The 20,539-nt window shown below is 37.9% G+C and overlaps 1 long non-coding RNA gene across 3 annotated transcripts in view; it reads right to left on the reverse strand.

Moving 5' to 3' along the window:
• The window catches only part of LOC111561846, a 388,482-nt gene that overhangs the window by 267,585 nt on the left and 100,358 nt on the right, over positions 1-20,539 (reverse strand). For all 3 annotated transcript variants that reach the window (XR_006583156.1, XR_002744788.2, XR_006583157.1), the window contains exon 6: positions 19,551-19,726. This is a non-coding gene — a long non-coding RNA (uncharacterized LOC111561846). The remainder of the gene's footprint in view (positions 1-19,550; positions 19,727-20,539) is intronic.

The raw sequence follows: 20,539 nt of genomic DNA on the forward strand, positions 1-20,539 counted from the left end.
TTACTTAACCCAAATAAACTTGGTGCATCTCATTATAAAATATAAATAAATAAAAGGGAGAGAGAGAAAGAAAGAAAATGTACCACCTAGGAATATGAATACATTTTTACAATTGCTTGGAGATTCAGAGTGTGAATTTTTTAATACTTAATATCCTAAGTTGTTTTCTTCATTTCCACAGAAATAACTCTTCAAGTTCAGAGTTTATTTTTTAAACTACTTTTTTTTCTGAATCAGTGAGAAAAAAATTACCATATCTTTCAGCTATATAAAATAGTTTTACAGTTTAGCACTTGAAGAACAACCCCCATCAATCACTAGTAGTAACTGAGGCACTTTATGTACCAAACAACTTAAGTTTAAATTGAAACATCACTGATTGGCAACAAAACAATTTTTGCCTTTCTAATTTCTAGCATGACTTCTTATCAATAGATGTTAAGTCTAAGGTAAAGTCAATCTTGTGGTTCTATTTAAAATATTTCTAGGACCTAGGGGGTGAATGCTGGGAAAATCCTGTCCAATTATTAAAAAGCATGTTATAAGTATATATGTTTTCTTGCAAATACTTACTGCCTGAGGAAAACTCCTTAAGGACATTATTATCTTTCTAACACCATTACAAGAAGAAATATTTAGCAGTCTGATTAAATACAGGTTGAATCTGCTAAGTAATAAAAGCACATTTTGGAAGCAAACAAAGTTTATTCCTTGCAAGTTGGCAGTGTATTAACATACAAACTAATTATATTCTCTACCCTCCCAACCCCCCCAAAAAAAGAAAAGTCAGTGTTCTTCTGTATTTGCATACTATTTTCTACTAAAACATTTCAGTTCTGTCCAGTAGCTAGGGAGTTATTTTTGTGGGAAAACATTCTGGGACAGCATTCTAGAACTTTGTTGTTAACAGATACGTATCTGTAGCATCATAAAAGATTAATTCTAAATGAAGAAATTTAAATTTCAATATAATACATTTTGTATATATTTTATATGCATCAACATATACATATATTTATAATATGTGTATACATGTTTATTAACACACATTTCAAATCTCCCCATATAATGAAAGGAATCATATTTTTAGGCCCTTTTCTCAAGTCATTGAACAATTTCTATTTCTCTTACTGATAGAACAGCCAATTTCATAGAGAAAGAAGAGGGCTAAATAGCAGATTTGCTATTTATTCACTCATTCAACAAATATTTTTTAGCATCTTCTCTGTGTTAAGGCATTGCGTTAGATGCTGACATATTGTAGTGTATGAAATTTATAATCTAAGGAATCATTTGATATTCTAGGAAGCTAAATGAGAACACAGGAAGGTCATTCATTCCCTCCAATTCCCGCTAGATATGAAGGGAAAGATTCTTAAACACGTGAAATAAGTCCCACTTCCTTTCTCTCTGTGACGTATTCAATATAACAAACTTACTAGTTCCTTTCCAAAATAGTGAGCCAGGGATATAGAATAAAATGAAACCATGATCAAAGTGTGGAGTTCATTGGAGGTGCCTGAGTGATTCAGTCAGTTAAGCGTCCGACTTCACCTCAGGTCATGATCTCACAGTTCATAAGTTCGAGCCCCACATAGGGCTCTGTGCTGACAGCTCAGAGCCTGGAGACTGCTTTGGATTCTGTGTGCCCCTCTCTCTCTGCCCCTCCCCCACTTGCACTTTGTCTCTGTCTCTCTCTCAAAAATAAATAAACGTTACAAAAAAATTTTTTTAAGTGTGGAGTTCCTTGCAGGTATATTTTCATCAAATTTTGTAATAAATAATAGAAGTGGTGTTTGTATGGAACCACAAAAAACCTGGAATAGCCAAAGTAATATTGAAGAAGAAAACCAAAGTGGGAGGCATCACAATCCCAGACTTTAGCCTCTACTGCAAAGCTGTAATCATCAGGACAGCATGCTATTGGCACAAAAACAGACACACAGACCAATGGAATAGAATAGAGACTCCAGAATTGGACCCACAAATGTATGGCCAACTAATCTTTGACAAAGCAGGAAAGAATATCCACTGGAAACAAGACAGTCTCTTTAACAAATGGTTCTGGGAGAACTGGACAGCAACATGCAGAAGAATGAAACTAGACCACTTTCTTACACCATTCACAAAAATAAACTCAAAATGGATGAAGGACCTGAATGTGAGACAGGAAACCATCAAAACCCTACAAGAGAAAGCAGGAAAAAAACCTCTCTGACCTCAGCCGTAGCAATTTCTTACTTGACACATCTCCAAAGGCAAGGGAATTAAAAGCAAAAATGAACTATTGGGACCTCACGAAGATAAAAAGCTTCTGCACTGCGAAGGAAACAATCAACAAAACTAAAAGGCAACCGACAGAATGGGAAAAGATATTTGTAAATGACATATAGGACAAAGGGTTAGTATCCAAAATCTATAAAGAACTCACCAAATTCCACACCCGAAAAACAAATAACCCAGTGAAGAAATGGGCAGAAAACATGAATAGACACTTCTCTAAAGAAGACATCCAGATGGCCAACAGGCACATGAAAAGATGTTCAATGTCACTCCTCATCAGGGAAATACAAATCAAAACCACATTGAGCTATCACCTCACGCCAGTCAGAGTGCCTAAAAGGAACAAATCAGGAGACTATAGATGCTGGAGAGGATGTGGAGAAACGGGAACCCTCTTGCACTGTTGGTGGGAATGCAAACTGGTGCAGCCGTTCTGGAAAACAGTGTGGAGGTTCCTCAGAAAATTAAAAATAGGTCTATCCTATGACCCAGAAATAGCACTGCTAGGAATTTACCCAAGGGATACAGGAGTGCTGATGCATAGGGGCACTTGTACCCCAATGTTTATAACAGCACTTTCAACAATAGCCAAATTATGGAAAGAGCCTAAATGTCCATCAACTAATGAATGGATAAAGAAGATGTGGTTTATATATACAATGGAATACTACTTGGCAAGGAGAAAGAATGAAATATGGCCATTTGTAGCAACGTGGATGGAACTGGAGAGTGTTATGCTAAGTGAAATAAGTCAGGCAGAGAAAGACAGATAGCATGTGTTTTCACTTATATGTAGATCCTGAGAAACTTAACAGAAGACCAGGGTGGAGGGGAAGGGGAAAAAAAAGTTACAGAGAGAGAAGGAGGCAAACCAAAGAGACTCTTAAATACCGAGAATAAACTGAGGGTTGATGGGGATGGGGGAGAGGGGAGAGTGGGTGATGGGCATGAGGAGGGCACCTGTTGGGATGAGCACTGGGTGTTGTATGGAAACTAACTTGACAATAAATTATATCAAATAAAATATATCAAATATAATCAAATTATATCAAATAAATTATGGAAAAAAATGGAATCCTAAATATTTTATGCTAGTGAGTCCTCATTATTAGAATATTAATAATTTATTAGATTTTTAATTAATCATAAAATCACTTTACACAATTAGGTCTAATTAATGCAGAGGGATTTCAGAGGAAAAATGTTCCAAAATACATCTCCTTTTTTTTATTAAGGAAATAGCACAATTCGAGGTTGTTACACAGCACTTAAGCACAACTCAATTATTGGACAAGGAGGGAGATTTGCATAATAGCATTTTCATGGCTTAGGCAGGTCACTTGGGGATTAGGAAGTGATGTACGTCTCAGGGTAAGCAAGCTTTAAGATGAGAAATCTTGTGATTCCTAGAATGACCTCCAGTTAGTTTGGGAGAAGCTTCATAGGTAATTCCAATGTTCCTTCCCTGTTCCACATCCTCAAGTTGGGAACTGCTCCAATAGACTCTAAGTTCCTTAAGAATAGGATGATGCCTCACTCATCTCTACATGCTAGTGTCCATAACAATATCTGACATAAAGTATTACAGACTCAGTGTTTGTGTTCCCACAAAATTCATATGTTGAAGCCCTAACCCCAGTACAGCTGTATTCGGAGAAAGGAAATAATTAAAGTTAGATGAAATCACAAAGGTAGGGCCTTGACCCAACGGGATTAGTGCCTTTATAAGAAGAAACACCAGAGACCTCGCGTGTGCTCTCTCTCTCTCTCCACTTACCAAAGAAAGACTATACGAGTACATAGTAAGGAGGTGACCATTTGCAAACCAAGAAGAGAGAAATCAGCCAACACCTTAATCTTGGAATTCCCAGCCTCCACAACTATGACAAGATAAGTTTCTTTAAGCCACTTAGTCTAAGGTATTTTGTTATGGCAGCCTAGGCAGATGAATACAAAAAGAACCACTATGATTAGTTGTCAAATAAACAAATCCCTCAAAATATTCCAGGATTTCTTTTTCAAACATTTTTTTGAACACCTGCTGTGTCAGGTACTATGGCAGTCAAAGTGTTATGAAATGAAAGAGAATTGAAGTTATGCTTCTACATCTATAAAATGGGGAAAATATTACATTCTTAGGGTTCTGAGGAATAAATTATATAAAAAGACCTTAGCTCAGTGCTTACACAGAGGAATCACCCCATCATTTGTTATCATTATGTCTCAGGGTGACATGCCACAAATGAAAACTATAGACTTTTTTCTCTTTTTGTTGACAAAGATACCAGGAAAGTTGCTCACCCCACCTGCCATTTTCATGGGTATATTCTTTGTGTTGCCTTGGGGAATAGTGTTGGGACTTGGGTGAGGCAAGAAGAGATCTATACCCAAAATTTAAGGCTCATGTAAGCACAACCCTATAATCTACATGACACAGACATGACACAGACAATGAGTACTTCCTTAAATTTTGTACTCTAGTTGCCTCCTTACCTCTCAGCCTTTTTGGGGAATCTCCTTTATGAGGATGAATCATCTTATAACTGCTAGAAGTAACCTTCTAAGGGAGTGTGGGAAGTTATTGCCATTTTGTGGAGAAAACAGGTATAACGAGACCATTTGGATTGTGAACATTTAGGGTGAAACTGCTTACACTGGGTCGAAAAGTTTTTCCCCAACATTCATGTTCATCCAGGAACCTCTGAATGTGGCCTTATTTGGAAACAAGATCTTTGTAGATGTAATCAAGTTAAGATGAGGCCACAATGAATTAAGACAGGCCCTAAACCCAATATGATGGGATTTAGGAAATTAGGACACAGAGACACAGAAACAGAGGGGAGAAAGATATTCAAAGATAGAAGCAGAGATTAGAGTGGTATATCTAGAAGCCAAGGAATGCCAAGGATTGCTGTCAACTTTCAGAAAACTACTGGAAGCAAGAAAGGATTCTTCCCTAGAGTCTTAGAAGGGAGAGTGGCCCTGCTGCCACATTGAATTCAGACTTCTAGCCTCCACAATGGTGAAAGGATAAATTTCTCTTATTTTAAGCCATCCAGTGTGTGCTCATTTGTTACAATGGCTCTGGGAAACTAATACACTGCTCATTCACTAGATGTAAATCCCTGGGGAGAGAAGGAAGAGAGTAGTCTGGATCTGTGAGGTATAGGACAGATCAGTCCTGACCCAGTGTCAGTGGGAATTCATTCCTCAGGGAGGGAGCTATCCATGTGAATGGAAAAACTGAGCACTAGGATCTAACCCTGGGAGCCAAGAGTGGGGCAGCTGTGACTGAGTTTAGCACTGGCGCTGGTGTGTCACCCTTCTTCAAAAACACATGGAAGTCCCTGGAGGGGTCTCATTGTCATTGTCAGGGGAGTGGAAGAGCAGGTTCTGACATCTCTGTAGGACCAGTGCTCATGAGGAACAATAAGTACCACCAACAGCCAATAGAAACAGCAGCTGTTTCTCCATGTGAGTAGAGCTGCTGGAATGGCCATCCTCTCTTCCTTGCACTAACTACACTCTCAGAGGTTCTGGACAGTTTCAAGGTGGGGAGACCTAACATAAACTTGAAACATGAGAAGGAGGAACCATGGAACTTATACAGAAAGGTGACACCCCTACTGAAGGACAAATTGGAGTTAGCCAATAGAAGCATGAATGACGGAGCGTTTCAGGTAGAGTGGCCAGCAAAATTGAGGGCCTTGTTTTGTTGTTGTTGTTGTTGTTGTTGTTGTTGTTGTTGTTGTTTTTTGGTCATTTGGTTTTAGGTTGGTGGTAATTTTACAATTTTGGTTTAATAAGTTTGTATTTATATGTATAGGTTTATTCTATAGGCTGATATTAATTATGAATAAAGATTTAGAAACCTTAATTCAGATGAACTGATTTCAGTTTAATACCCCCCCACCCCCCCACACACAATGAGGGCCTTGAATTGATAGAAGGATGGCACATTGAACATCTGAAAAGAATTGACAAAGACTAAATGTAGAGTTTGAAGGCATGAGATGGAGAAGTAAATGTCTCTTTGTAGCAAGCCAGGGAAGTGGTGGAGTTGGTGGGAGTGGAAGGAAAACATCAGATCATAAAACCAGGACCACAATGGAGGTAACTGGAAATCCAAAAACATTTCCAAGCATAAGTGGTTGTTGGTTTTGCTGTACTGTTATACCACACTACAATTGCATTGGGAGTTGAACGGATTTTAGTAGGCTAGCCTAGGAATTATGTCACTATTTTTAATAATGTTCCTATGGACTGGGATTAAGGAGGGCACTTGTGATGAGCACTGAGTGTTTTATGTAAGTTATGAATAACTGGACTCTACACCTGAACCTAATGTTACACTGTATGTTAACGGACTATTTAAATAAAAACTTGGGAAAAAAATGTTTCTATGGACTGTTATACTCCTAAATTCCAAACAGCCAATTTACAAGGAGGTCCAATACATTTCTAAAAGGCAGACTAGACACTCCTCATCAGGGAAATACAAATCAAAACCACACTGAGATATCATCTCATGCCAGTCAGAGTGGCTAAAATGAACAAATCAGGAGACTATAGATGCTGGAGAGGATGTGGAGAAACAGGAAACCTCTTGCACTGTTGGTGGGAATGCAAACTGGTGCAGCTGCTCTGGAAAACAGTACGGAGATTCCTCAAAAAATTAAAAATAGATCTATCCTATGACTCAGCAATAGTACTGCTAGGAATTTACCCAAGGGATACAGGAGTGCTGATGCATAGGGGCACTTGTACCCCAATGTTTATAACAGCACTTTCAACAATAGCCAAATTATGGAAAGAGCCTAAATGTCCATCAACTAATGAATGGATAAAGCAGATGTGGTTTATATATACAATGGAATACTACTTGGCAAGGAGAAAGAATGAAATATGGCCATTTGTAGCAACGTGGATGGAACTGGAGAGTATTATGCTAAGTGAAATAAGTCAGGCAGAGAAAGATAGACAGCATGTGTTTTCACTCATATGTAGATCCTGAGAAACTTAACAGAAGACCAGGGGGGAAGGGAAGAGGAAAAAAAAGTTACAGAGAGAGAAGGAGGCAAAACATAAGAGACTCTTAAATACTGAGAACAAACTGAGGGCTGATGGGGGGTGAGGGAGAGGGGAAAGTGGGTGATGGGCATAAGGAGGGTACCTGTTGGGATGAGCACTGAGTGTTGTATGGAAACCAATTTGACAATAAATTATATATTGAAAACAAATAAATAAACAAACAAACAAACAAATAAATAAAAGGCAGACTAGCTATAGCAGTGACTTGCCACACCCTGAAATAGCCTTGAAACTTGGCAAGGAACACAGTTCAGCATAAATAATCCTCTGCAACCATTATATTCTGAATTGCTGATAAGTCAACTCATCACATTTCTTTAATGTGCACATGCATCTTTTTATTGAGATAGCCAGTATGTCGCAATAAATCTCGATAAAATTGATCTAGAGACCAGAACCAAAGTAGAATTAGAAACACTCCTGTACCCAATTCCTTCCACTGATCTGTTAAGAGAACCAGGAGGGAATTAGGCGGACAGCCTGTTCTAAACCCCTGATCACAACCTGGTGATCCCCAGAAAAACTCCAGAGACAACCGTATTTTCACAGGAAAACCAGTCCCTCTTGGTTTTAGCATGAGAAAAGCTGAAGCCTGTGGTCCTAGACTTAACATAAAATGCAATGGAGATTGAATAAGGGTGACAGCGGCCTTCCTTGAATTCTCTTCCTGTCCCTGAATTAAATTCTCTTAGAGGTGAGACTCTCATCACCATGCAGCTGGGGGAAAGGACATGACTGATTGAGTTCATATTATAATACCGGGTACCTCTCCTGCCTCAGGGAAGGAAACATAAAATAAAGATGCCTGTACCATGAAATACTCAAAAATGTTCTTCAGAATTCAAGGACTTAAATTATTCATTGACTGGGGCATTTCTTTTTTTGAAGGAGAATACAAGGGGGGGGGGGGAAATACCCTAATCTTTCTGTCACAAAATAAAATATCTGACTTCATGTTCAAATTCACCCTCAGAACACAGCATAATCATCCCATATTATAACCAATTTTATAAAAAGTGAAAGTGTATGCAAAATAAGATAAACAAAAGGGAAAGAAAGCAACTGGGTACAAGAAAATAGCTCACAGCAAATGACATTTAGAATGAAAGATATTTTGTTCTATACTTAAATAGACCAAGAGCAGGAATGCACTGGAGACATTTGATAATCAATATAACATTACCCCGAGGGCGCCATATACAACTATAATCTTAAAAACAAAATTCAAGGAAATGGAACATTTAAATTAGAAGGACTTTTAACAACAACAAAAAAAAATGGCAAGAAGGGGGAAAAAAAGTCTTAATGTCCTTTTATATCAGGGAATTCTTAACTCAAGGCTTATTTTTCACAGCCAGTTTTTGCCAAGCAACATGAGGAGAGAAAAAATATCTTTGGTCTTTCCTGTCACTGTAGCCTTCATAATCACCACAATTCAACATGACACCATGACTTGTAAGAAATTCTCCCCGGCATCCATTTAAGTGGACACTAATTGGAAAGTTCAGTGAACAGAAAAAGGCTGTGAACAATATATATTTCAACATGCTGTACCCAATCCTGACCTTAAATGACAAGGAGGGGAAAAAAATGGTTCAACACAGCCTCCACATTCAGCTCTGTATTGTGAAACTATGATGTGAATTAGCTCCAGGAAAAAAGCCCTGGGCTGCGGGTGAGATGGCAATCAAACCTGGAAGCTCCATGAGCACCAATCTGCTCCAAACACACAGTCCTCTAAGGGAGCATCTGGGTGCCCAGGACCAAAGTCAGGGACTCCCCAGGTAAGCAGGCAATGTAAGATATTCTTGAAAATATAAGCTCTGAAGCCACACCATTGTCGTTTTCTAGCTGCATCACCTTGGGCAAAGAGCTCCACCTTTCAAATTTGTCATCTGTAAAATGAGGAGAGTACTAACTATATCATGAGGTGTTGTGAGGAATAACTTAGATGATGTAAATATAGTACAGCACCTACCACATAGTAAGTGCTGCCTTAATAATAGCCGGCACGCATGCACTAAGGGCTTGCAACATGTCATTGAAAAACCTTTTTCTCTCAAAATAACCATATGAGCTAGATATTATGATTATCCCCATTTGACAGAAGAAAACACTGAGGCATGGAAAGGATAAGTAACTTGCTTAGGGTCATACAGCCACTTAGTGGCAAACTGCCACTTAAACCTCAACATTGTGGTTCTAGTCTCCACATACTATTTCTCATTTGGTTTTACTGAATGAATGATTTTTTATTCTTGAAGATTTGATAATCTAATAGGGGAGTGATAGGCAGAAGCATTGTAACCATAAAACATGACAGTATATAATCAGTAGCTACTGAACCCTACAAGCAAGAAATGGAGACAGAGGGTTGTAAAAGGCACTATCAGAGTTTCCTTAGCGCCAAAGAAATACCTGACAGCTCACAGAAGATCCCAAGCAACTTGGGGTTCAGAGAAGCTGCCCTCACCTTGACTTTTGCTAGTCTCAATGTTCTGCTAATTCTCCTTCTTGGCTAGAGTGGGAGAACTCACTTTTATTTTACAATCTAGGTCCCAAGTGTCCCAACTGGACAGGGTTCTCTGTCTAGATCTATACTTAGCTTCTAAACTTATCCTTGGGAGTTGTAGTTCCATGACTCTAAGAGACATCAAAAGGCTATGATTCAGAAAGGTTAAGCCCTGGTGATTTGGGGACAAAGGGTAAGAAACTAAATACATCATATATGCACAGAATTTTTAATTTACAGTACCTCGTCCATGCAAAAATCCTTCACAAATGAGAGAACTCAGGTCCCAAGATATAAAGTCATAGTATGTATCAGAACCAGGATCTACACCCAGGCCTTTCTTGCTGCTTAGCATCTTCTTTCTCATGTTCCTTTACAGCTATATAATGTGCAAATCCACCCTCAAAATTATGCCTTAACCTGAAGTTGATTTTGGGAATTCTAAGAATTTTAGAAGACTGTTGATAATGAATTGTTTGGTTGTCTGAGCTATTAGTACCCTGGTTTCTAGATCTTCTGACCCAGCAAAGATGACTCAGGAAAATTATGAAATCTATTGTTTTCATTGCCCAGCATTTTTTGTGAGCACTTTCTTCTATTAATGGATTCCATGTCATAGACATTAGATTCAGGATATGAACCAGTTCTGATCAAATATAGGACCCATTTCCATCAACACACTGATTAACTCAAAGATAGGCACATAACTCAAGGGAAACTAAGCAGAACCCTTTACTGGATTTGCTGCACCGGTACTGGGGGAGAAAAGTTCCCTATCAAGTAACATTTCTAAAATGAGAAGATCTGAATCTGGGGTCTTCAGTGTATCTTCCAGGTCTTCAGTATCCGCATTCCATGCCATGAGTCAAATCCTATTTTTAGAATGCAGGCAAGACAGAACAAGAGGAAGTGAGGACACAGTTGGGCTTTAAAATAAGTCACACTCCAGGACCTTTGCTCTTACCCACAAATTCCTTTCCACAGTAGGTTGCCTAGGAAAGGATGTTTGGCAACAATATTACAAACAGAATAGCCAAAGAAAGCATTTTTTAACCAAACTTAGCAGTCAACAAACTTAGGATGTTGGTTGAAGGAGAAGCATAACCTGAGGGAGGGAAGGCTGTTGAGGCTCCCTACACTTGCCTTGTATATGAACCCCATCTTAGCACATGATGGAACAATCTTCCCTTCCCCCAAAAACCTGACAATGCTTCATAAGTCATGTTAACTTTAATCATGGGTTTCTGAGGAGAAGGGACAAAGGGTTAGATGGCACCTTAGACAACAGAAGTTTCCAAAATCCACTTTAAACAATAAAGTTTTTGTCTTTCCCCCAAAAAAAGAAAAAAAAATTCTCTCCAGAACATACATATCTCCTCTCCATTTTCCCACTCTCCAACCCCAACCATGAGCTCTAGTTCCCTATCTCATATGCCTCTTAGTATCCATCCCCCCTCACCAAAACAAAAACTTGGCTGAGAAGTATCAATGGGAAAATAATAATAATAACAATAATAATAAAGCCAAGACTAACCAAGAGAATGAGGAGAGCTTTCAATCGCCCTTCCAAAAGCAAGTGATGAGATGTAGTATTTTTAAGCACGTGCATGTGCCAAATTTTGTTCTTGTCCATGAGCAGGACAGCCTAGAGCTTATACTCTAGAAAGAGGACACAAACATTAAATACGTAAACAAAATTATGAATCAAATCACTGCAGGTGGAGGTAAGTTCTAGGAGGGAAAAGTTTGGTACTATGTTAACAATGACCAGAATTGGTGACAGAGAGCTACTTTATATTTTGTGTTAGGCAAAGTCTTCTTCAAAGAGGGGACTGATCTGTATCCTAACAGGAAGGTTAATAGCCATGCAAAGATGTGCATTCTATCAGGAGAAATTAGGCAAATTTATAAGCCATGAATCAGTCCTAAGAGGGTCAGGGAGGCTGAGGTGAAGTAAGTGAATAGAAGAAAGAGATGAGGATGGACAGGTATGTGGGCAGGACCTCCTGGTTCAGAGTAAAAAATCTGGATTTCAGTCTCCATGGAGTGGGAAGTCGCTGTCGAAATTGAGCAGGAGTCACTGACATTTTATAAAGGGTATAGGGACTACTATTGGGAGAATGACTATAGGGAATCATGGAGGGATGGTGAATGGAAGCTCCCCACACCCTGAGCCCTAGGATGTTTGGCCTTGGCTTTCATCTTGCTCTGCAGCATTTGGCTGGTTTATTAGATTAGGCACCTGGGTACCATGGGGCTTATTTTAGAGTGATCAGTCTCTATTGGAAAGTGGATGCATTTGTGAGACTGAGGCAACCAAACCTGCTGTGAGGAGTTGAGAAAGAGGTGAAAGATGAATCTCAGGCTTGGATATGGGTTAGTATTGAGGGACAATTAGTTGGTGTGCAGAGAGGGAAATTAAAGGTGAGCAAGCTAGAGTTTAAACCAAGGTTTTAAAAACCCTGTTTTAGCCTAAGGGATTTTGCCTTTATTTATTCAACAGTGAAGAAGCCAGACGAAATATTTATTTGTTCACTTTACTTTCAATAAACCCTTTATTGAAGGATGATTAACATGAATGGCTGGGTTCATGGGAATGCCCCTCACTCAGAAGGGCCCATGCTTAGTTTATTGCCCTGCTATTGAAAATCTTAATGATTTGATCTTTGAATTTGTGTTTTGTAAGGTAAGTCTGCTGGTACAAGGGATCATGTGTGTAAACAAAGGAACTTGACAAAATGTCTTTACTGTTTCTTTTTTTTCTTAATTTTTTTAATGTTTATTCATTTTTAATACAGACAGAGTGCAAGCCAGGGAGGGACAGAGAGAGAGAGAAAACAGAGTCTGAAGCAGTCTGAGCTGTCAGCACAGAGCCTGACACTGGGCTTGAAAACATGAACCATGAGATCATGACCTGAGCCGAAGTCAGACGCTTAACTGACTGAGCAACCCAGGCGCCCCTGCCTTTACTGTTTCTTACTGCCCTATTTACATATAATGTTGGGGATGCCCCAAGAGCATGGAATTCTGCTGGACCCACCATCCAGAGAAGTTTAGGGAGATGCAAAGTAAGTACAAAGAAAGAGTATTATGGAAGCCACTGGTTTCCAAAATGTTGGTAGAATGTGTATTTATTAACAAGCATAATAAAATGTATTTATTATTCTATTATTGATGGACATTGAGGTAGCTTTCCAATTTGAGACTGTTATGAATAGTGCTGCTATGAATATGCTTTAATGCACTTATTTACTCATTTCTCTTGGGTATTTACCCACAAGTGGAATTGCTGGGTCAACCAAAGCCCATACTCAGCTTTAGTTGATAACTACCAAACAGTCTTTCAAAGCAATTATATAAAGTCTGCATGTCTGTCAAGAATTATAGAAGTTATGCCTGTTCCATATCTCTCCCAGTACTGGTACTGTTTGAGTTTTGCCATCCTGGTTGGTGTGTAGTGATATTTCATGGAGGTTTTAGTTTGCAGTTCCTTAGGCTCTAATAAAATGTAGCATTTCTTCACGTGTATATTGGCCATTTATAAATGCTCTTTTATTACCTGTTAAAGTTTTTTGCCCATTTTTCTACTAGGTTACTTTTATTATTATTATTATTTTGTAGGATTTTGCCAAATATGCTATACTACTCATTGTCAGATAGATGTATTGCAAACATCTTCCACTCTGTGGTGTGCATTTTTACTTCTTTATGTTTCTTAATTTTAACACAATCTGGTTTATTAGTAATTTTCTTTTTAGTTAATTTTTCATATGTGTCCTTTTGGTTCTTTTATCTTCCACATTCAGCTCTATGACCCATTTAAAACTGATTTTTTACAATGTGGGAGAGGGGTCAACATTTCCTTTTTTTCCCACATGGATATTCAATTGATCCAGCACCACTTATTGAAAAGGCTATCCTTTCCAACTACACTGCAGCATTGTCTTTCTCATTAATCAAGGGACTACATAGTGTGAGTCAATTTCTGGACTATTATGTCTGTACTTAGAGTTCTTTAGTCATACCAGACCTACTGCTTTGCAATTTTTTCATCTATTCCAAGTCTATTTGTCTATCTTTTTTAAAAAAAATAATGTTTATTTATTTTTGAAAGAGAGAGACACAGAGTGTGAGCAGGGGAAGGGCAGAGAGAGAGGGGGAGACAGAATCTGAAGAAGGCTCCAGGCTCCAAACTATCAGCACACAGCTGATGTGTGGCTTGAACCTATGAGCCACGAGATCATGACCTGAGCTGAAGTCAGATGCCCAACTGACTGAGACACCCAGGTGCCCCACCAAGTCTATTTGTCTATCTTTGCTGAATAAGTACCACATTGTCTGCATTGCATTTGATATCTTGTAGTATAAATCATTTACAACACATATTGATATCTAGTATTATACATACTCAACTTTGTTTTCATCTCTCAGAGTGTCTGGCCTATTCCTGTCTCTCATCTAAGACTTTTGATGAGCAGGTGAAATGAATCTTGTGCTATGTTAGGAATATTGTGATTTCATAGCTCTCTCTTGACTTGGAGGATAGGTAAGTAAGGACCAGAGAAAAGAAGTAAGACCAATTTAGGTGAATGATGAAAAGGGTCTACTACTTGATATTAGAAATAAAAATAAAAAGAAGATTTAAGGATATAACAAAAGAAGAATCAGGAGGACTCATGCCTGATTGGATTTGGAAGAAAATGCAAGATTTACATCAAGGTGAGAGGCTGAGGTAACTGAAAGATTGGTGAGAACGTTATTGAAATAGGTAAGAGAAGATCAAGAGCTGTTTTGAGGAATGAGGGGAAGATAAGTTCAACAGACAACAAGAGGAATCTCAAGTATTTAAAGAATGACATCTGCAAGTGTCCAACAGGCAGGTGGGAATGGCAGATTGGAGGTTAAAGAGATCAAGACTGGAGATAGAGAACTGAAATGATATGTATATTGATGTGCCATAGAGTAAATATGCTTTCAAAGGGAGAATGCATAAAAAGAAGATACGGGAAGGAGGGATAGTAAAAGACCAAGATAGAAAAAGAGACGAGAAGTAGGAAGAGACAACAGAGAAAGAATAGAGGAAAGAGAGAAAGAGGAAAAAGGTAAAGAGGACAAAGAAAAAGTTTTCACATTTCAGTTAACAGAGGCTAGCCATATTTTTATTCTTATGTCAAGTCTGTGCATTGCTAAAGCACCCCACTAGAAAATTATCTTGGTGGGACCTTCCTGTGGCAGACTTTGAGACTACACCTCCGTTCCTAATGCCTACTGCTGTCTCCTTTCCACCAAAAGACCTGTGGACTGATGGAGGAATATTTTGAGGTCCCTGGACTTTCTCTAAATATGTGTACATTTGAAGTGACAGCAAGTGGGTGGGTACTGATTCCTTACATTGTTAGGGGTCCTTCTGAAAAGGAATTAATGCATAAACTAATCAACTCAGGGATCAGGGAAAAGTGTATTGCACATTGCAATAAAATTGTTGAAATAATTTCTTGCTTCCTAATTGCATTCAAGAAATCTTATTACATTGCTTATCTTTTATAATACTTAGTCAAATTTTAGAATGTTGATGATTCACAAATAAAGAATATTAAATTTTCCTGATGGCCTGTAGACAAGGCTAATTTACACCCTGGAAGCCAGATGAAGTGTTAACCATATTCAAGTTGCACTTCAGTGGTTTGAAAGGTAATTGTTTTACAATCCCAGAGCTTAAAAGGAACTTCCAAAAATAGAGTAGACCATCAAATAGAATGAGACAATAAAACACTTGTTTTCTTAAAATTCTCTTCCATTGTGTAATTTATCTAGCACTAGTCAAACTACTTCACAATGTGGTAGGGTCCCCTCCCTAAGGAAAGAAAGAAAAAAAAAAAAACACCTCAAGGCAACCTTGCTATTTGCTTACTTGACAACATCACTCCTGACCTTGTAACATGAGACCACTTAATCAGACTGTTTGTGAGTTACCATATATGGGAGACAAAGAGTAAAAAATATATAAAAAACTATGCTACATGGCGTTCAGGGCTCAGTTCTTCAGGTTCGAACCCAACTGAGTGGTGCTTGCAGGAATAAAGTTGCTTCCTGGAAAGAAAAGCCTCGGTGTCACGACTCTGTGCAAGAATCCCGCTACAATACTAGATAATAATAAATGAAAGACAACATTTTGGAGAAAGTTCTACCATTACTGATTAGAGTTTTGTCCCAACTTTTTTTTTCTTAAACAAAATTAATAGAAAGTATAAAATGAAGAAAAAAAAAGTTTTTTTTCCATTTTGATAGACCCTCAGTACCAATGTCAAGAACTGAACCACATTTAGCAGTTATATCCATTCCTTGTTTATCTACCTGACCTTTAAGGGAAAAGAAGCCAAATGTGAAAAATGGAAGATTGTTCTTAAGTAGTTTATACTGAAAAGACATTCCTTAATTGGACATTGAGGGACAAATTTAAGTCAACAAAGTCCCAGGACAGCATTTTTCTTCCCTCCACACTTTTTCTTTTTTTAGTTTATTTATTTATTTTGAGAGATGGGAGGGACAGAGAGATGGAGAGAGAATCCCAAGCAGGCTCCACGCTGATGGAGCCTGATAGGGGCTCGATCTCATGAACCGTGAGATCATGACCTGAGCCAAAATCAAGAGTCAGATCCTTAACTGACTGAGCCACCCAGGCGCTCCCTTTCCTCCCCACTTTTTAAAAGGATAACTTTGTTAAGACTAATAAGTAAACACACCAAGTTAACTTGCAATGACACACACACACACACACACACACACACACACAAGTCCACTTGTCCAGAGGCACTCTATCATGACTGGTTAACTTTATTGCTAGAACAACTGTCTCGTGACACAATTATTATGATACTCAATAGCCAAATATTTCTAGATAGTTTTCAGGGACAGAAAAGACACTGAAGTGCAGCAATCAAAATTGTAATGCAAAAACAAGACAAACTAATTTGGCCAAATGAATAAGCCCAGAATTGTTTGTGCACTGAACTTTCCATAATTCCTCTGGCCGTAAGAGAGATTTTCAATCCTAAGGTCTCAAATATCTTGTGTTATCATCTTTGTACTCTTGAAATAACAAAAGTGATAAAAATCAAATACACACAAGCTTTGCTTGTCCTTCACAAACATGAACTTAAAAAATGTAGTGAGCGAAAGAGGAGTGGTGTGTGACATGCCTTTACTTTAGTTATCTTGATAAATAAAAATCAAATATATTCAAGTAGATATTTCAGACTTCAAAAGTTAATTTGTTAAAGAAAAAAAGAATTAACTTTTAATAGACACTCTTGAACACAATCTGAAAGACATTTTGGGAAAGTATCTCAAAATGTTGACTTTCTAACCAGGAAATGGATTCTGAAAAAAAATCACATCCCAATTAGCGTCACTCATGACTTTATAAATTCTTCCTTTTATGTTTTGAGGAATGCAACAGCTCAAGTTAGATGAAAATTAAAATTCAGAGGTTGAATTCATCTGTGTACTTGAACATTGTGTAAATTCACTGAGCCGAGGCCCACATTTGTTTACTTGAGAACTTTTCAATAAAATCCTTAAATGTACTTGCAGCTCCAAATAGCTGCTAAAATCACAATTTCTAAAGCCATGAATTTTTTTTGTGTGTGTGTGTGTGAAGTGGTACACTGAAATTAACACTACACTTTCGAATAAAACACCAAGGTGGTACATAGAAATGTCTGCAATTTTGTTGGCTAAGGAAATACGGCTGAAGCTGTATCTATCATGTTGCCAGGCAGCAATTTCTTAGGGTAGTACCATATAACTTCCAGTCCACGACAGGAAAAGTCATCCCATGTTGGCCACACTGTGAAAAGTTCTCACTTCACTCATCCCTCCCACTTGTGAAATACCTGATATTGCCAATTAAACTTTCCCCAGCTCTCCCTGAGATCACAAAACCACATTTTATTTTCAAATGAAACGTATCCCACTTGAATTGTTTCCAATCCCCATTAATCTATTAGAGAGCAGATACGAAAATGAAAGGCCTCTGTAATTTGATGATGATAATAATGGCCAACATGTATTATACACTTACTATGTGTCAAGCACACCAATAACACTTCACCTATGTTATTTCATTTAATTCTCACACAGCTAATGAGGTATTCTATATTTCACATTTCAAGGAAGCCATGAGCACATTATATGATTTTTTAAATATACAAATAAAAAGGGGGGGGAAATGCTGCCAAACTGTGATATAATATTTTCTTGCCACTTCAGATTTTTATTTTATACTTGTTGAAAGTGCTCTTCTGTCACACCAGCCTCTCGCTGCCTTGCAATTTTTTTCTCCATATACCAAGGGATTTGGGATTTCTCCTGCTTTTTGGTTGCATGACTTGGTGTGTGATAAGCAATCCTTTTGCTGCACCTCAGTAACAAAAGGAACACAGTTTCAGCTACCTGAGGGTATTTCCCTTTCTTGGATATCATAAAGCCCCCTTCTTTTTTCTTTGCAAGAAAACCTGGCATAACAGTCATTCTTCCAGTGATGAATTGTTGCTTCACAAATAACAAATTTAAGCCCCACTGCTTTGTTTCTGCATATACAATAACTTTTTATCTGAAAGCCAAATGCACTGTGTAATTTTTCTCAAGACAGTTTAAATAGCAAATTACCTCAGCATGTGCATTAACACCAATGCCTATAACTCAGGTAAACTCATGGCAACGTGAACAGCAATGGCCAAGTATGTGTGTGTGTGTGTGTGTGTGTGCGTGTGTGTGTGCATGTATGTGTGTGTGTGCACACATGCTCAGGCAATGCCAGCTGTATCTTAGCTGCTATGTGGGCAATGGTAATCATAAAATACTGTTCCTTGTATAAATAATCTCAATTTCTGAGATGTGAAAATGTAAAATATTGTATTTCATGCAATCTATAAAATATAGTGTGTTCAAAACATTATATAATTAGTAAGAAGCCAAGTTAGAATTGTAACATAGGAAACCTGACTCTGGACCACATTCTCTTAATTGTTACATTACACCAGTTTTAAGAAAATTAAGAAAACAAATCCATGTCCTTATCTTAATTTTGCCATAATGACCTACAGTTGGAACTCAATATAACTTTCACCTTACGTTTGTAGATTTAATTTCAAACCTTTGCAGCTGCTTCTTGTGTTTTTATTAAATAGTGACACCAGTCATCGTACTCTGTATAAAGAGGTGATGGTTTCTGACTGGAGGGTTTATGATCTAAATTAGACAGGACAAAACCAGGAAAATGAGATGGCAAAAGGTTGTGAGAAGCTGGTGTTTGTTTCAATTTACTTCATTTTCATGGTGCAAATGTTCTTAATGCGTCCTGAATTCACACTTCCCAGCTCTTTTTCTCCCAATAATTTGCAAGGCATGTCAAACAAGTGGTAATGTTCCTTTGTTTCAAGTGATGAATCTGAGTATACCCATATTCACACAGCTAGTAAGAGGATGAGACAGTTCTAGCACTCAAATTATACCTATATTCGGAACATATCCATGTTCAAAAAAAAATTTTAATCTTGTTGCTACATTTAACAAATGGATGAATACAATGACCTTATCTGATCATACAAAAACTCTCCTGGAAAAGGAGAGCTTGACCATGCCCCAGATTTCAAACATTTACCTTGAATTTAGTGAAAATGAAACACGGTAGAATAGCATATGCTCTGGATCCAGCCTGTCTTGGTCCATATCCTGGCTTTGCCACCAACTAGCTTTGAAGCTTTGTCAAGTTTCTTAAACTCTCTGTGCTTCAGTTTCCTTATCCATAAGGTAAGGATCATAATAGTAATAAAAATTCTGGATGAAATGAAAGGGTAAAATTCTATCAATAAGGTTGTATATAGACTAGAAATCATGGTCTTTAAAATAGAAACTTAGAAATGATGAGCAAAGAAATTTGGGGGGAAGAGGAAGCACTCTTTATTGTTATATTAAACTTGGATTGACTACCAGTTCACCTTCAGTTTTTATGCATGCTATTATTCATCTGTACATATCTGATCTTTCTAGTGGCCCTCAAAGGGTTATCAATTCCCAGCCCAAGTCTTCTGCTCACTGAATAATACTCCTGTTTAAATTTCCAGAAACATATCCACATATCATTTCCACAGTCCCAGTACTATTTGCTTATGCGCCTCAGCAAGAACATCTGATAAACACACGCTTTCTTCCCGAAGCCATGCTGACTCTTGGTATTGTGAGCACACTCAGGAGACTTACTAAGCAAATGAATGCCCGTTGAATTCCTATTTTCACCTACTCCCCATTTAGTAACAGAGATAGTTACCAGTTCTTTTCAGGATTGTTAAAAAGCATGTCCACATGAAGATAGTATATGGAAAAGTAATTCCTCATTCATGACAGTATTAGAGTGTTCCAAAGGGGTAATGGTGAAGAAAAATAGTACAGCTGTGTTGAAGTATCTTAATTCAGCCACTCTATTTTCCCAACAGAAAAATCTTGGCTTAATATATGTCTCATATGTATATAACTACTGTTACTGCACAACACACTCTTCACATTAATGTTGGCTGGAGGGTGGTGAATAATCTCAAACATCAAAAAATAATGCTTTTGTTTGGGGACTATGATAACTCTATCTTGTCTTTC

Source organism: Felis catus, chromosome C1, assembly GCF_018350175.1.
Source record: "Felis catus isolate Fca126 chromosome C1, F.catus_Fca126_mat1.0, whole genome shotgun sequence".
Classification (NCBI taxonomy): Eukaryota; Metazoa; Chordata; class Mammalia; order Carnivora; family Felidae; genus Felis; species Felis catus.